The sequence below is a fragment of the Amblyraja radiata genome, unplaced genomic scaffold (genome assembly GCF_010909765.2).
Source record: "Amblyraja radiata isolate CabotCenter1 unplaced genomic scaffold, sAmbRad1.1.pri S150, whole genome shotgun sequence".
Lineage (NCBI taxonomy): Eukaryota > Metazoa > Chordata > Chondrichthyes > Rajiformes > Rajidae > Amblyraja > Amblyraja radiata.
This window is the reverse complement of record NW_022630136.1, coordinates 231532-246922: the sequence shown is the minus strand read 5'-3', so window position 1 is coordinate 246922 and position 15391 is coordinate 231532.

Below are 15391 nucleotides of genomic sequence, written 5' to 3'. Positions count from 1 at the left end.
TCCCTCCTCTCTCTCCCCCTCATACAAGTAAAATACAACAAATCCTTTTATTTCTATTAATATTTAGTTTCACTTTTATTATTTTCATTTTAATCTTAAAATGAAAGTATTTAAAATAGAAGATTCAACGAAATAATCCTCCACGTCTGACGGCCACAATTAAAACAATAGTGTCATGAGGGCTATTTTAACAAAAATAATGTACATTTTGAAGTACATTTAATTGAAGTTTCATGGATGCGGCCTTAATACATTACAGCTAACTTAATGCGGCATTCCAACATGTAAAGTTTCCCCGCCCTTTTCCTAGTCTCTCCCACCATTGGAAACATCCTATAGCCTGGGACTGAATGCCAATATCCCGACAGGCTTTGGGAGGATGCTACTAGCTGGAGACAGACAAAGCAAAACTCTGGCAACAGGAGAACAAAGATATATCAGAGCAACATGATTTTTATTTACCTTGTACAATGTGTGGAATTGCTTCAGCGGGTTCATCATTTTCTAGATCATCTTCAAAGGGCGATATTTTAGATTTCCATTTTGGCCCTTTTATCTTCCCTTTGATCTGACATCAAGAACAATAAAGACAATTATTTTAATGCACAAAAACCCAACAAAACACAGTAAATTATCCATGGCTGGCATGAGGAATAAAGGGAGAGTTAAAAAGCTCATGTTGTCAGAAATAGTTTTTGACCTGAAGAATGGGAGCATTTAGAACAAAGGAGAACCAATACATTGATAAAGAAATGTCAGATGGAATACAAGACAAGGTGTGTAAAATGATGAGGGGAATAGATAGGATGAATGCACAGCCTTTTACCCAGAGTAGGGGAAATCAAGAACCAGAGGACATAGATTTAAGGTGAGAGGGGCAATATTCAAGACGAACCAGAGGGGCAACACTTTCCACACACAGGGTGGTGTGTATATAGAAGGAGCTGCCAGAGCAGAGAGTTAAAACAGGTACTATAACATCATTTTAAAAAACACTTGGACGGGCACATGTGGATAGGAAAGATTTGAAGAGATATGGGCCAAATGTGAGCAAATGGGACTGGAATAAATCTCACTTGGCATGGGCAAGGTGGGCCGAAAGGCCTGTTTCCATACTATGCCTCGAATGGTGTGAACATAAAATGGACAGCAGGAGTATAATGCTAAAGATGGCAGGTGTGGGCCCTTACAGGCAGAGACAGGAGAATTAAATATGGAGAATGGCAGAGAAGTTAAATAATTCCTTTAAGTTTGTCTTAAAGAAATAATACAGGTATACGAGAGAACAAAAAGCCAGTGAGAATGAGAAATGGAAGAAACGGAGTACTAATCAATAAAAGTGAAAAAGAGTAGACAGCAGACTGAACTAAACCTTTACGCAAGACATGTAATGCTGAGGCTCAATAAGGAGATATGCAACGCTGAGGTCTATAAGGTGCTGGTCAGCCTGCATTTGCAGTACTGTGAGCAAATTTGGACACCATATCTGAGGAAAATGTGCTGGCTCTGGAGAGGGTCCAGAGGAGGTTTACAAGAAAGATTCAGGAATGAGTGGGTTAGCACATGGTGAGCGTTTGACGGTACTGGGCCTCTACTCGCTGGAGTTTAGAAGGTTGAGGGGGGATCACATTGAAACTTACAGAAAGTAAGGCATAGATAGAGTGAATGTGGAAAGGATTGGTGACCCTATTACCTCTATAGGGTATCAATTGATGTGTCGAACAAGACTCTAAACCGAGGTTTCATTTAGTTTAGTACAACTTAATCTTTATTAACAGTCGAGTAACTTAAAACATGCATGCAAACACTTGACTTCTAATAACCTCTCATTGACTTTACTATTTCAACTTATCACTTCTTAAACTAAATCACAAAGTCAGATATTGCCCAAATGAATGAATTGGACAGAGTCACTCTGTTGGTAGGGGGTTTTGTCTTCTCTGAGCTTTGAACTCAGGTCCCTCCTTCTTGTGATGGTTGTTCCCGGGTTGTCTCTGCCCATGTTTCGGACCGCCCTTCTTTTATACTAATTTTCCTTCAATCTCCTAAAGGAAGCTTGTGTTCAAACCCAACGCACTCACCATTCTAAAGTCAATCATTTTGAGTTGTCACTCATCCAAGTGCTGAATAAACAAAACACATCATCGATCCTTATCAAGCGGGGGAGTTCTTAATCATGTTGCCTGTTCATATTTTCATTCTCATCATACAGTTCATTTGTAAAATGGCCGTTCCCAGACACCTTATCTTCTCAAGGCCAAACTGCCGAGCAATGAAATTACATGCAGTTCTGTTCTCACCAGATGTTCATCATTTGACCATTTTCACAGTGTTTCTTTGTTCTCCTGTTCCCAGAGTTTTGCATTGTCTGTCTCTAGCTAGTAGAATCCTCCCAAAGCCTGTCGGGATATTGGCATTCAGTCCCAGGCTATAGGATGTTTCCAATGGTGGGAGAGACTAGGAAAGGGGCGGGGAAACTTTACATGTTGGAATGCCGCATTAAGTTAGCTGTAATCTATTAAGGCCGCATCCATGAAACTTCAATTAAATGTACTTCAAAATGTACATTATTTTGTTAAAATAGCCCTCATGACACTATTGTTTTAATTGTGGCCGTCAGTCGTGGAGGATTATTTCGTTGAATCTTCTATTTTAAATACTTTAATTTTAAGATTAAAATGAAAATAATAAAAGTGAAACTAAATATTAATAGAAATAAAAGGATTTGTTGTACAACATTTGGATTCATTCAAAAGGCCGCACTTAATGGCCTAGAAGGCCGCAGGTTCCCCGCCCCTGGCCTAGGACCATAGTTTCATAGTCTTGGAATTAAAGGGCACTCTTTAAAATAGAGGAGGTAGAAGTGAGGAAGAACTTTTTTAGTCAGATGGTATTTAATCTGTAAAACTCATTGTAGTGGCCGTTTGGCCTGTTTTGCATGTCATTGTGGATGGCATGTGCTTTTAAATTTTGGACTGCCCGTTATAATGTGGGTGGGATTTATGACGTGTCTTTGGGTGTGTTTGCAGCTTAACTGCTTGCACAGAAGTTTAGTTTTTAGATTCGTTTTGGAGAGGCGATGGCGAAGGTTAATCCTTCGACCATGTCGAGCATGTCATGGCATGTCATTATTACGGAGATACGAGGAGCTTTCTAATATCTTAAGTAATGAGCTGGAGTTCGAAGAAGATTGTCGGAACAAGTCGGAAAAACCTTGGATGTATCTTACAGTTTTATATCTACAATAAAGAAAATATTAATCAAAAGACTGTGTTGAAGCTTTATGAATTGAGAAGCTCTGAAGGTCTTTGAGGCAGCTTGCATGCGTGCCGAAGATATTCCCCTTATCCATTCTCATCCAATTAGCGGCTAGGGTGCTAATTACCTGAAAGATATGAAAAATCTGCCGCTACATTAAGCCGAAGGATACCTCCGGCAGGAAGTTAAATACCAGTCCCAGAGAGTGGGACAGAAGATAATAGAAGCGATCCTCCGGCGGGGGTAAATACCAGTCCCTGAGATAGGGACAGATGATCGAAGATAAGAAGGCTAAGACCTCGGAGAGGCGCAGCCATAGAAGGACATCAAGGCTAAGACCTCGGAGAGGCATAGCTAAAGAAGATTGGTTCAGGTCGTGGAACTGAAGAAGAAATACCAGTCCCAGAGAGTGGGACAGAAGATGTAATCGAAGATAATAAGGCTAAGACCTCGGAGTGGCACAGCCAGAGCAGGGCGTCAAGGCTAAGACCTCGGAGAGGCACAGCCAAAGAAGATTGGTTCCAGTCGTGGAACTGAAGATAAGATCTCGGCCAGGAAAAGCCTTGAGGTCTATCAACAGCATCGAGACGTATCTGAAGACGAATCACTGGATTTGTGAGTACGAATCGATTATTACTCTTTGAATTAAAATCACAGCTTTAATTAAAAGACTTATGTAACAGAACTCTGAAGCTGTTCTCTCCAGCGTGTCTGGGGAAAGCAGAACAACCTTGGATTGTTTACAAGAACTCCTGACAGTGCATTCCATTGAATTAGAGCAACATTTTGCACCTGGTGTTCGAGAGATGTTCTCTATATTATCAGTATGTTTTACTTTTGAAAATAAATTGTTGACATAATAGAGTCACTGAGAAGCAGAGACTTGTTCAATTAATTTAAAGACTTGGCAAACTACCAAGACCTCTTTGACATCATGAATTTAGAAGAAGATGGCAGAGCGATGTCAGAAGAACCACGTGGTGGTGGAGAAAGCCCAAGACAACTTGAAGAAACAGATATTTCACATGCTGCCTGTTTGAAGGAAACCGAGAAAGAGAGAAATGCATTATGGTTGCAGGTGACCAGATTAATTGATACACAGAAAAAACGAATGGAATCAGAACAGAACGTGATCAAGGTGAAATCTGATATGAGCCAACTATGGAACCTCTACCAGGAGATTGGCAAGAAACAGAATGTACTGCTGTGTTCAGTGCTGGAAGCAGAGCGTTCTCCTGAGGAACGTGAAAGACATTATAAATGGGATTCAGAAAATACGGAGTATTATGATGAATCCATGGATGTTGCAGAAGCATGGCTAGAGAAAGTTGACAAAAGTAAATATAGCAGAAAAGAAGATACTAAGCGTGAAGAAGAAGAAGGTGATGATATAGAACCGGGAGATAGTATCTCAAATGTATCTTCACGAAGATCAGGCCACAGATCTGGTTGCTCAGCCAGTTCGGTTTCAAGCGCTTCTGCTCAATTGGGAGCGAAGGCTGAGTTAGCAGTGCTCTCATTAGAAGCGGATGCCATGAAGAAAAAACATGAGATGGCCCGACAGCAAGAAGAGATGATGCAACAGATGACCCGACAGCAAGAAGAGGAGGCCCGACAGCAAGAAGTGATGATGCAACAGATGGCCCAACAGCAAGTAGAGAAGGCCCAACCGCAAGATGAAATGATGCAACGGAAGGCCCGACAGCAAGAAGAGATGATGCGACAGCAAGAAGAGATGATGCAACAGATGGCCCAACAGCAAGAAGAGAAGATGCAACAGATAAAGCGACAGCAAGAAGAGATGGTGCGATGTAAGGAACAACTGGAATTAGATACAAGGATGGCGGTGGCCAAAGCCAGGAATGACATACTCGAAAGTGAAGGGTCAAGATGCAGCTCTAGATCGTCAAGGACGATAAGCTCAGGACCAAGAAGAAAAACTGATCGAAATGAATTGGCAGTTGGATCAATTCCACAATCTAGGTCCACCGGATTTCTAGGCTTTGAAAACCCATTGGAACAGAGGAAGATGGGTAAAACTTCATCTCAGCAAATGAGTGCTAGAACGAAACTAGCTATTATGGGAGCATCCGTACAAATTCGAGATGGACCAGTGGATCATGCCCAGGGCACGGGCTCGAACAAGTCTCTTTGAGCCAAGACCTGTTTATGAACAGGTGGAGCCAAGACAGAGTTTTCAGGATGGATTATTGGCACTGTTGAATAGGCAATCTGAATTCAACGAGATTATAGCTCGACAAAATACCTCTCTCATTCTGCCACCAGTAGAAATTCCTACGTATGCTGGAGATCCTTTGGAGTATGAAACCTTCGTAAGGGCACTAGAGGAGGTATTAGAGATGAAAGTTAAGGATGAAAAAGAGCACTTACGATTTCTGGTGAAGTACACAAAAGGAAGTGTGAAGGTGCTTGTAGAAAGTTGTCAGATGGAGCCAGGCAACCAGGGCTATCAAAAGGCGAGGAGATTACTAAAGGAACGTCTTGGTGATGAACAGAGGATTACGAATGCATACATTGAAAAGACCCATGCTTGGAAAGAAATCAAACCAGAAGATGTGGAAACATTGAGTGAATATGCAATATTTCTGAGAAGATGTTGCAGCTCGATGAAAAATATTGGCTACATGGAGGAAATGAATCTTGCAAGTATTGTGAGAATCATCATTAACAAGTTGCCCAGAAGAATGAGAGAAAAGTGGAGAGATAGGGCAGGTGAAATACGAGATAAGAGCAAACAAGTAGCCAGGCTACCAGACCTGGTGGAATTCTTGCAAAGAGAAGTACGGTACATGTCAGACTCATGCAACGGGATTATTGAAGATCACAAACCACTTGCAACTTATAAAGGTTCTACTTTTACCAAAACCGAAGAAAGATCTCAACGTAAGAAAAGTAGTTTTGCTATCACGACCGTGTCTGTGGAAAAGACAGATGAAAGAAAAAGAAAGGTGTCTACTAGCAAGAAAATAGTATTGTGTTTGTTATGTGATGAAGTTGGTCACACCATAATATGGTGTCGTAGATTCAAGATGAAATAATATGAAGACAAGATGGATTTCTTGAAAGAGAAGGGAATCTGTTTTGGATGTTTGAAAAAGGGACATATGGTAAGAGACTGTAAGAGTCCTATAATTTGTTATGAATGCAAGCAATATCATCCTGAAGCACTTCACATTGAAGAAGAGCTGCCAGAGCACCAGGTAGAAGAAGAATAAGAAGAACTGGAACAAACAGAAGAAGGCGAGAGGCCAACTACTAGAAATGCTATCACCTCGCCTCAAGCATCTGCTCATATTGGGGCCAGGGTTGAAACTCGTAATTTTTCTATCTTACCAGTGCAAGTAAGGAACAGCAAGACGAATGCAGTGTTGCAAACATATGCTTTTCTGGATCATGGAAGTTCGACTACCTTTTGCACAGAAAGTCTGACGAGAAGGCTGAATATCAGAGGAGAAGAGACTAAAATTCGATTATGCACCATGAATAAAGATGAAGAGAGCATGAGTCATTGCATTACGAGTATGGAGATATCCAGTTTGGATGAAGATAATTTTATTCCAATTTCAGAAGTTTTTACACATGAAACAATGCCTGTTGGTCGTGAAAATGTACCCAGATGTGAAGACTTACAGCAATGGCCTTACCTGAAGGATGTCAAGATATCAAATATAAATTCTAATATTAACTTGCTTATTGGAAAGAATGCTCTGAGAGCATTAGAACCTGTACAGATTATTAGGAGCCAAGGGGATGGACCGTATGCTACGAAAACCCGACTTGGATGGGTTATCTATGGCTCCTTGAAAAGGAACCATGAAAATGAAAATCAGATGAACTATCCTGTCATTGCTATTAATCAAATGTCCAATGATGAATTAGAAAAGCCGGTGATGAAGCCATACAATCATGACTCTAAGGAAAGTACCAGCAAACCATCTGAAGAGATGTGGAAAGAAGAATTGAAGTTCATGGATGTTATGAACTATTCAGTGAAAACTGATGGACACTGTTGTGAGAACTTATCTTTCAAACAAGAAAGTGTTAATCTGTCAAATAATCGTAGTACAGCAGAGCAACGTACCCAGACTTTCAAACAAAAGTTTGGCGAGAAGAGTCAAATTCATGAAAGAAGAATCTCTTTGAAGAATAACTTCTACAAGGATGATTGCTTAAAATCTAGGCCTACTGAGCAGGAAGCAATTCTACCAGTAGAACATCTGACTTCTCTTTGCAATAAGGGAGGATTTATACTTTCGAAGTGGGACAGCGACAATTGTGAAGACATTCCACTAGATGACAGAGACAAAGAAACCGGAGAGTTGGACTTGGACAGACATGATCTGCCAATGGAGAGAGCATTGGGAGTTACTAATGTGGTGCAACTGAAATACGTTGACACAGAAGAAAATTCTGCAAATGAGGTTTCCAGAGAACTGACAGTGAACTGTTTCTTAAGCGAAAAGAAATGGATCAATGAATTAAAATCTCTCTGCAAGCCAGACAGCAAATTGCCAAAGCTTGAGCTGGGATTTGCAATCTCTGCTAAAGATTCAGACATTAAATCAAACTAAACGGTGAAGTTTATTGTTAAAGATCCTGTTATTCTATTGAAGGATTTTCATATTTCAACATTGCTGTTACAACACATCAATGAGTTGATCAGACATGGAGGAAGACGTGTCATGCTATCAAAGCTTTGGACTATTATCTTTTGGACTATATACTGGGTATCATGCCTGATTTTAAGGGATTGGTATGCACGATGTGACTTTGAATTAAACCACTGTTGTAATAAGATTAATAACTAAGTTGTGCTTACTTCCAGAAGGCGAAAGTGAAGATGGAAGAGCCAGAAGAATTGTGATTGCGGATTCATAGTGCATGCTATTTCTTCCACGTTAGTATAGTGGTTTAGTATCCCCGTTTAGTATATATAGTGGTTTAGTATCCCCGCATGTCACGCGGGAGACTGGGGTTTGATTTCCCGACGAGGAGCTACAGGGTTTTATTCCCTGACCTTTTGATTTTGAGGTATGTTAATTGATTGATTGATTGATTACTTTTTAATCAAGCCTTTATGGCCACTTTTTTGATGTTTATTGGTAATTGCCTCATTATGTATTCGAAACAATTAGGGGCCGGTATGAAGTAGCCATTTGGCCTGTTTTGCATGTCATTGTGGATGCCATGTGCCTTTAAATTTTAGACTGCCCGTTATAATGTGGGTGGGATTTATGACGTGTTTTTGGGCGTGTTAGCAGCTTAACTGCTTGCGCAGAAGTTTAGTTTTTAGATTAGTTTTGGAGAGAAGATGGAGAAGGTTAATCCTTCGACCATGTCGAACCACATGTCGAGCCACATGTCGAACCACATGTCGAGCCACATGTCGAGCCACATGTCGAGCCACATGTCGAGCATGTCAAGGCAAGTTATTGTTACGGAGACACGAGGAGTTTTCTAGTATCTGAAGTAATGAGCTGGAGTTCGAAGAAGATTGCCGTAACAAGTCGGAAAACCTTGGATGTATCTTACTGTTTATATCTACAATAAAGAAAATATTCATTAAAAGACTGTGCTGAAGCTTTATGAAAGGAGAAGCTCTGAAGGTCTCTGAGGCAGCTTGCATGCGTACCCTTATCCATTGTCCTCCAATTAGTGGCTAGGGTGCTAAATACCTGAAATATATGAAAAAATCTGCCGCTTCAGGGGAGATGGAACAAGACCTGGGTGTCCTCATACACCAGTCACTGAAAGTAAACATGCCGGTACAGCAGGCAGTGACGAAAACTGATGGCATGTTTAAGAAATAACTGCAGATGCTGGTAAAATCGAATGTAGACTCAAAATGCTGAAGTAACTCATAGGCTGTGGGCCGAGCATCAAAAATGTGTCTGAAAATAGGATTTCGATACCCAAGTCACCAAACTACATGAAAACGGGAAAAAACGGAGGGATATCGATCGCTATTTATAGGCTTCCATTGCAGTGGAATTCCATTCCGTTTTTTTCCCGTTGTCGGGGTCGGATAACGGCCGCTATAGATGGCACTTTGTACAGCCTCCCCCCCGTTCCCGCCCGCGTTCGCGAATCGGCCGCTTATTAATTGAGACCGCGGCTTCACTTTACCGCGAGTACCTAGGCCCCGCGATCGGAGCACTTTTTCCCGGTAAGTTTTCTCAGGCAGCTCCGAGATTAGCTGTTAAATACTTATTACTCTACAACAGGCTGGCATTAGTGACAATGTTTAATTGACTGTGTTATGGAAACATATAGTTTAGGCCCTCACCTTCATGAATGAATGAATGAATGAATGAATGAATGAATGAATGAATGAATGAATGAATGAATGAATGAATGAATGAATGAATGAATGAATGAAGTAAATGAATGAATGAAGTAAGTGAATGATTGAATGATTGAAGTAAGTGAATGAATGAATGTCTTCACATTATAAAAGGGTGCAATTAAATTAATTAAACTCCATACAGATAGATTTTCATAAATCCAGACTTTAGATCTTACCTTTTAGTTAGAGTTGGTTCCTGGCTCTTAAACTTTGTGTTCCAGGACCTCAGCAGGGACTTTGCTTTCAAGACTTCCATCACTTTCAACACTTCCATCAACTTAGCAGCACTTTCTTCAGCCTTTTTAATGCTTTTTCCACTAAATACAACTAACCTGCTGCAAGTTTCCACAACATTTATTCCACAGAACAACATATCGGAATCTCCAGTAAAACAGGCACCTGTGAAGCCCCCTCAGCTATTTTGTGTGCTAGCCTGAAACACAGCGCTCGATTGGCCAACTGGCAGACAACTCAATGTTAAACGTGCTTTGATTGGACTAAAACATTCCCGAGATTTTTCCGGTTTTTCTCTAATTTAATAAAAATGTGCAAGTCTTCTTCATATCGAGTTTCAGGGATGATTTATATAAATTTTTTTACACAATATGTGAAAACTTCATGTAGTTTGGTGATTTGGGTCACGAAACTGCAGAATAAAGCTCCTCGGCCCACAGCCTATCAGCAGTTGAGGGACACAAAGTGGTGGAGTAACTCAGCGGGTGTAGAAGGGGCTCGACCAGAAACGTCGCCAATTTCCTCTCCATAGATGCTGCCTCACTCGCCGAGTTACTCCAGCATTTTGTTTCCACCAAAGCTAATGGCATGTTGTTCTTCATTGCAAGAGGATTTGAGTTTAGGAGGAAGGAGGTCCTTCTGCGGTTGTGCAGGGCCCTGGTAAACCCGCACCTGGAATATTGTGTGCAATTTTGGTCTCCTAATTTGAGGAAGGACATTCTTGCTGTTGAGGAAGTGCAGCTAAATTTCATCAGATTAATTCCCGGCAAGGCGGGACTGTCATATAATGAAAGGATGAGAGAGGATCTTATTGAAGCATAAAAGATTATAATGGGATTGGACACGTTGTTGGGGGAGTCCAGAACCAGGGATCAATGTTGAAGAATTATCAATGTAGGTAATTTAAGACTGAGATGAGGGATAGACGGCGGCTGAAAGATAGATGCGAGATCGAGTGTTCGAGAGTGGGAAACGAGGACCTGCGTGCACACGAGAGGGGGGGGGGGTCTCCTTTGTTGGAGAATTCAATGTTCATGTCATGGAAACATAGAAAATAGGTGCTGGAGGAGGCCATTCGGCCCTTCGAGCCAGCACCGCCATTCATTGTGAGCATAGCTGATTGTCCCCATCAATAACCAGTGCCTGCCTTCTCCCCATATCCTTTGACTCCACTAGCCCCTAGAGCTCTATCTAACTCTCTCTTAAATCCATCCAGTGACTTGGCCTCCACTGCCTCTGTGGCAGGGAATTCCTCAATTCACAACTCTCTGGGTGAAAAAGTGTTTTCTCACCTCAGTCTTAAATGGCCTCCCCTTTATTCTAAGACTGTGGCCCCTGGTTCTGGACTCGCCCAACATTGGGAACATTTGTCCTGCATCTAGCTTGACCAGTCCTTTTATAATTTTATATGTTTCTATAAGATACCCCCTCATCGGGTGCCGGAGCACCGGCTCCCCTCAAGGCTGTGAGCTCAGCCCGCTGTTGTTCACACTGCTCACACATGACTGTGCTGCCAGATTCAGGGACAATAAGATCATAAAATTCGCAGATGACACAACAGTGGTGGGACTCATCAGCGGAGATGACGAATCAATGTACAGGGAGGAAGTAAAACAACTTGTGGACTGGTGAGGCAAAAACAATCTAGCATTAAATGTCGACAAAACAAAGGAGATGGTTGTCGACTTCAGGAGGGTGCAGCCAAAACATACACCCCTCAACATCAGTTGCACCACGGTGGAGAGAGTGGAGAGCATAAAGTTCATCGGAGTTCCAATTACAGACAGTCTCACCTGGTCCAGGAACAACACTGAGATTGGCAAACGGTCCCATCAGAGACTGCACTACCTGAGGAAACTCAAACAGGCCTCACTCCCCACCAACATCCTCAGGACTTTTTACAGGGGCGGAGTCTGTACTCTCGTACTGCATAAATACTTGGTACTCCAACTGTAACTGCTCAGACAGGAAGGCTCTGCAGAGGGTAGTGAGAGGAGCAGGGAGGATCATTAGCGTCTCCCTACCCTCGGTACAAGAAGTGTTCCAGAGCCGATGTCTGAAAAAATCTCTGAGCATAGCAAAGGACAAACTGCACCCCCTCCACACACACCTGGATCTCCTGCCATCAGGCAAGAGATACCGTAGCATCAAAGCCCGGACTACAATACTGCTAAACAGCTTCATGCCACAGGCTGTGAGGCTGCTAAACACTCACTCTGTTCTCACAGTCACCTGATTCTGCGGCTTTGCACTGACATTTTAATAATTCTGGCACTGGCCACTCAAATCAGCTGCCACGGACATTTTAATGATTACTGTTTTTACTGTATTTTAATGTTACTTTTTTACCCGATTTTAACTATTAGTACTGTTTCATCAGGGACTGGATTGTGTTTTTACTGTTTTTATGTGTGAACTGTTTTAAGTTTCACATGCGATGCTCCGGTATTCCCTGGGAAACGTATTTTCATTTTGCACTGTGCAGTGTTGCTTTGCAAGATGACAATAAAGTTTGATTTGATTTGATTTGATTTGATTTGATCCTTCTAAACTCCAGTAAATATAAGCCTCGTCTTTTCAATCTTTCCTCATGACGGTCCCACCATCCCAGGGATCAATCTCATGAACCTACGCTGCAATGCCTCAATCACAAGGATGTCCTTCCTCAAATTAGGCAACCAAAACTGTATACAATTCTACAGATATGGTCTCACCAGAGCCCTGTACAACTGCAGAAGAACCTATTTTATCCTATACTGAAATCCTCATGTTATGAAGGCCAACATTCCATTAGCTTTCTTCACTGCCTGCTGTACCTGAACGCCAACTTTCAGTGACCGTTGTTAGCATTCATGACAAAAGGATTTGAGTATAGGAGCGGGGAGGTTCTACTGCAGTTGTACAGGATCTTAGTGACACCACACATGGAGTATTGCGTACAGTTTTGCTCTCCTAATCTGAGGAAAGACATTCTTGCCGCAGAGGGAGTACAGAGAAGGTTCACCAGACTGATTCCTGGGATGTCAGGACTTTCATATGAAGAAAGACTGGTTAGACTTGGCTTGTTCTGGCTAGAATTTAGACGATTGAGGGGGGAACTTATAGAAACTTACAATATTATTAAGGGGTTGGACAGGCTAGATGCAGGAAGATAATTCCCGATGTTGGGGAAGTCCAGAACAAGGGGCCACAGTTTTAGGATAAAGGGAAAATCCTTTAGGACCGAGATGAGAAAAACATTTTTCATACAGAGAGTGGTGTATCTCTGGAACTCTCTGCCACAGCAGGTAGTTGAGGCCAGTTCATTGGCTATATTTAAGAGGGAGTTAGATATGGCCCTTGTGGCTAAAGGGATCAGGGGTTATGGAGAGAAGGCAGGTACGAGATACTGAGTTGGATGAAAAGCCATGATCATATTGAATGGCGGTGCAGGCTCGAAGGGCCGAATGGCCTACTCCTGCACCTATTTTCTATGTTTCTAATGGTGCATGTGGACAAGCCTCTGGATCGGCTGCTGCATGGGAGAGGAGAGGAAAGAAGAGGAGAGGAAAGGGGGAGATGGGGAGGGGATGAGGAGGGATATAGGCAGTGGGAGAGAGGGGGAGGAGAGGGGAGAGAGCGCATACATGCACCTCCTCCTCCTCTCATAGAAACATAGAAAATAGGTGCAGGAGTAGGCCATTCGGCCCTTCGAGCCAGCACCGCCAGTGAGGAGAGCGGGCGCCGACTTTTTCATCTGGAGCCTAGGAGCGCCAAACCGGCGCGGCCTTGTCGGCTTCGGCAGCCGCGGGCTCCAACCAAGAAGCGGCCGTTCCAAGTGGCCCAGCCGCCGAAAGGACTCTCCCGACGCCGGGGCAAGACCACCCGGTGAGAACGGCCAGGGACATCGGGCCTCCGTAGAGGCAACTGCGGTGGCCCCAATAGGCCTGACTTTGGGGTGAACATGGGGTGGGGACTGGACATTGTGCCTTCCTCCACAGTGCTATCCACTGTGGGGGGATGATTTTTTTGTCTAACTGTAGTCTTGTAGGTCTGTGTCCAAGATGGCTGCCGTGAAGAGAGAGTGGACGCTGGCACGATTTGGTTGCCGCTGCTCTCTCTTCACACTGTGTTTTTGATTTTCTGTTTTTGGATTGAATTCTGTTTTTAATTTGTGTCATTGTGATGTCTTTAATTACTTGTTTTACTCCGATTATATGTTTTTATTCCGATTACTATGTAAGGTGTCCTTGAGATGTATGAAAGGCGCCCATTAAATAAAATGTATTATTATTATTATTATTAATATGATATTGGCTGATCATCCAACTCAGTATCCTGTACCTGCCTTCTCTCCATACCCCCTGATCCCTTTAGCCACAAGGGCCACATCTAACTCCCTCTTAAATATAGCCAATGAACTGGCCTCAACTACCTTCTCTCTCGCTGTCACCCTCTGTCTCTCCCTCTCCCTCTCCCTCCCCCACCCCCTCTCTCCCTCCCTCCCCCCCCCCTCTCTCTCTCTCTAACTCTCTGTCTCTGTCTCTTTCTCTCTCTGTCTGACACTCTCTTTCTTTCTCTCCCTCTCTATGTCTCTCTCTGTATCTGTCACTCTCCCTCTATTCACCCCCTCTCTCCCTACCTCCCTACCTCCCTCCCTCCCTCGACCTCTCCCTCCCTCTCTCCCTCTTCCTCCCTCTCTCCCCCCCTCACTCCCTCTCTCCCTCCCTCCCTTTCTCCCTCTCTCCATCTCCCCCTCTCCCCCCCCCTCCCTCCCTTCCTCTCTCTCTCCCTCCCTCTCTCCCTCCCTCACCCCCCCTCTCTCCCTCTCTCCCTCCCTCCCTCTTTCACTCCCTCTCTCCCTCCCTCCCTTTCTCCCTCTCTCCATCTCCCCTCTCCCCCCCCTCCCTCCCTTCCTCTCTCTCTCCCTCCCTCTCTCCCTCCCTCACCCCCCCTCTCTCCCTCTCTCCCTCCCTCCCTCTTTCCCTCCCTTTCTCCCTCCCTCTCCCGTCCCTCACTCCCTCTCCCTCCCTCCCTCCCGCTCTCCCTCCCTCTCGCCCTCCCTCCCTCCCTCCCTCCCTCCCTCCCACCCTCCCTCCCTCCCTCCCTCCCTCCCTCCCTCCCTCCCTCCCTCCCTCCCTCCCTCTCTCCCTCTCTCCCGCCCTCCCTCTCTCCCTCCCCTCGCTCCCCTTCCCTCCCTCCCTCGCCCTCTCCCTCACTCTCTCCCTCCCTGTCTCCCTCCCTCCCTCCCTCCACCTCCCTCTCTCCCACTCTCCCTCCCTCTCTCCCTCCCTCCCTCTCTCCCTCCCGCACTCCCTCCCTCTCTCCCTCCCTCCCTCCCTCCATCCCTCTCTCCCTCCCTGCCTCTCTCGCTCCCTCCCACACTCCCTCTCTCCCTCCCTCCCTCCATCTCTCTCTCTCTCCCTCCCTCTCTCGCTCCCTCCCACACTCCCTCTCTTCCTCTCTCTCCCTCTCTCCTCCGCCTGGATGAGAAAGTAGGATAATGTAGAACAAACGTGTGAATAGCGATAGGTGGGGCTGAAGGCCCGTTTC